Source organism: Triticum aestivum, chromosome 1A, assembly GCF_018294505.1.
Source record: "Triticum aestivum cultivar Chinese Spring chromosome 1A, IWGSC CS RefSeq v2.1, whole genome shotgun sequence".
Classification (NCBI taxonomy): Eukaryota; Viridiplantae; Streptophyta; class Magnoliopsida; order Poales; family Poaceae; genus Triticum; species Triticum aestivum.
In genome coordinates, this window is record NC_057794.1 from 214,406,375 (window position 1) to 214,409,142 (window position 2,768).

Here is a 2,768-nt window from a genome sequence, read left to right on the forward strand (position 1 = left end):
TAAATTTCGTCCCGAGGCTATTTTAGGTGCTGCGTCACCTTATTATTGGGCCAGGCCCATGTAATTTCGTAATACATAAGTATAGGCTATTTTTAGAGTCCGTATGTGTGGGGAAACAAGAGATAGGGTTGATTTCGGACCCCTCCACCAAGGGCCACGAAATTCCCCCCTCTTCCTCCATATATACAGCCCTTAGGGCATCGTTTAGACTTTGGGTTTTGTTTAGATTAAAAGTTCGCCATAGCTGCAACTTCGCGTACTTCGTTTGTGTTCAACGACCAGACAAAGGCGTCACAGAACCCCACCTTGATCAATAAAGCTTTCATCTTATATTCGCAATATCCAGATTGTAATCTTAGTTTCTTGCTTGTTCTTCGTTTGCTCGCAGGAAACAGACCCTCGTGGTCAGGTTGATCGTGCTCCGGCGTGGTCAATAACCTCTCGGAGTTGGTTTAGCGATTGCTAAGGCGCGACGTCCTCGCACGTTCGTAGTCGGATCGTCAAAGTCGACTTCCACCAAAGCGATATCCATCATCTCATCGAAAGATCGGGACCCTCGCCTCTATCACTACATCGACATCTTCAACTACAAGGCGACCAACTATGAGCGAGGGTGACACTTCCATCTTCGGAAGCCCCTCAAGGAAGATGGCCGAGCATGGGAATTTCCCTTCGGTCATGGAGACGAGCTATGAGGTGCCACATCATTTGGGCCTCCAACAACAAGATGGCGACAAGAAGGTCGAGCAAGGGCCATCCCCTTCGACCACGGCGACGAGCACGAACCTCTTCAACAACATGAAGACAACGCCCATCTTGGACTCATACTCTGAGTCAAGCTACGAGACTGCACATGAGACCTTATCTTTGGTCTTGGAGGAGAGTGATGATGTGCCATCTTCGGCCTTCATCCACGGCTACGACCACGACATGATTGAGCATGGAGACATTTGCACCAACATCTCTCCGACAACGACATGTGACGAGATGCCCCAATTGCCATGTGAGGAGAGCCACCACCACATGAGTGACATGAGTGCATCCACCACACGTGACATTGAGTGCATTTCCTATGATAGGATGAGTGTGACCACCACTAGCCCCATACATGAGAGCATGGCACACATCCTATGTGAGGTTGAGAGCCATTTGAGTGACTCCACCAACCATATGAGTGAGAGCATCATAGCGGGAGTGAGTGAGACACAACACTTAGTGAGTGAGGTAGTTGACATGGCATGTGAGGCCACTATGATTTCTAACAACCTAACTTATACTCCGAGTGTGTTTTCTTCTTTGGTGCTATGTCTCCTACATGACGACACGCCTGTCCTCGACGAGTCCATACCTCCAATGGAGATGACGATGGCCATGGTGGAAGATGATGCACCCCCCACATGGTTCCATCAAGATGAAGATGACAACGACTTGGTCTTCGACACCTCACCTACAACACATGAGCGATGCTCCAAATGTAACATAGGTGATGGTGCTTCTCTTGTCCCACTAGTGGACTATTCTACGAATGATTGCTTGCATGATGTTGACACACCTATTCCCATGCTTCATGCTAGTGCACTTCTTCATGTCATGACCTACCTATTTATGATAAATATGATGACGAGCATGTTGATTTGCCTAGTGGTGATGCTATGCTCCATAGGATATCATGTGAAAATTCTTTTGGTCACATCATGTTTGACAATCCATTAACCTTGTCATATGCTATGAGTGAGATATCCCATATTGCATCATTTCAATCTCAACATAGTAACTATGCATTCCCCATTAAAATCAATCCCATTTGCACTTATGGCATAGATGACGAGATGATGGTCATTGCCTTTTGTTTTTTCATGTGATGATATTGCCATGCTTCCTTTACATGATTTGTGCAATTCATCTACTATGCCATGCCATGATCACATTGTTCCAAATATGCATTGTTTTGGATGTTGTCAATATTGTCCGTGTGATGTTTCCATTAATGATCATGAGGAGACTCCCATAGTTCCCTCATACATATTAAGAGATTTTGATGCATTCCATACATTGCATGATTCTCATAATTGCTTGCACCGTATGCATTCCATGAATAACAATGCTCTACATATTTCTTGTTATGCATTACACAATTTGAGTCTCCATTATGCTATACATAACAACAAACCTATCATGATGGATGACATGTTTCTATATCACACATCTCATTTATTTGAGCATTGGCTATTTTGTGCTAACCAACACAAGCACGTGCGCATCATGATGGATGATGTGTACATCTACCATGCACACACAGTTTTCCCTTTGTGTTTGTTTTGTGTAGGTACTCACGTATACTCGTCAACCTCTCAATCCCAAGAGTTGACGAAACGAGCTCTTGAGAGCATAGATGAATTGGGATCCCGTGAACTACCCTTCCCACCACTCTCTTCGCGCAACGACTACGTGCATCTCTCTCACTTGGATCTCACACAGCTATGGGCTATATACCGCTTCTCGCTTCTTGCTCATTTTACCGTGTTCACTTTGCATGCTATGCTTGCTTCTATGCCTTTGCCATGCAATTTTGACCCTTGCTTGCATCTACCCATGATTCACCATTATGCTACTCCTATGTGTATTTGCATGCTTGGCGGAGATCCTTGTTGCTATTACCATGTTTATCATGTGCCTCATGCTATTGATGCTATTTTGCTCATATCCTCCTTTCATGCTTGTGCTATGTCATGTGAATTATTCATGCACACTATTTGCACCCATGACAT